Raw genomic sequence first — 404 nt, 5'->3', positions numbered from 1 at the left:
CACCGCGCCCGGCCTTTTTTTTTTTTTTTCAGACGGAGTCTTGCTCTATCGCCCAGGCTGGAGTGCAGTGGCGCCATCTTGGCTCACTGCAATCTCTGCCTTCCGGGTTCAACCGATTCTCCCACCTCAGCCTCCCAGTAGCTGGGATTACAGGTGCCCACCACAGCCTGGTGCGGTGGCTCACACCTGTAATCCCAACACTTTGGGAGGTCGAGTTTGGCGGATCACCTGAAGTCAGGAGTTCGAGACCAACCTTGCCAACACGGTGAAACCCCCGTCTCTAGTAAAAATACAAAAAATTAGTTAGGCGTGGTGGAAGGTGCCTGTAATCCCAGCTGTTCTGGAGGCTGAGGCAGGAGAATCGCTTGAACCCAGGAGGCGGAGGTTGCAATGAGCTAAGATCG

The sequence above is a fragment of the Colobus angolensis genome, unplaced genomic scaffold (assembly GCF_000951035.1).
Source record: "Colobus angolensis palliatus isolate OR3802 unplaced genomic scaffold, Cang.pa_1.0 Scaffold402, whole genome shotgun sequence".
Taxonomy (NCBI): domain Eukaryota; kingdom Metazoa; phylum Chordata; class Mammalia; order Primates; family Cercopithecidae; genus Colobus; species Colobus angolensis.
Note: the sequence above shows the minus strand (reverse complement) of the source record.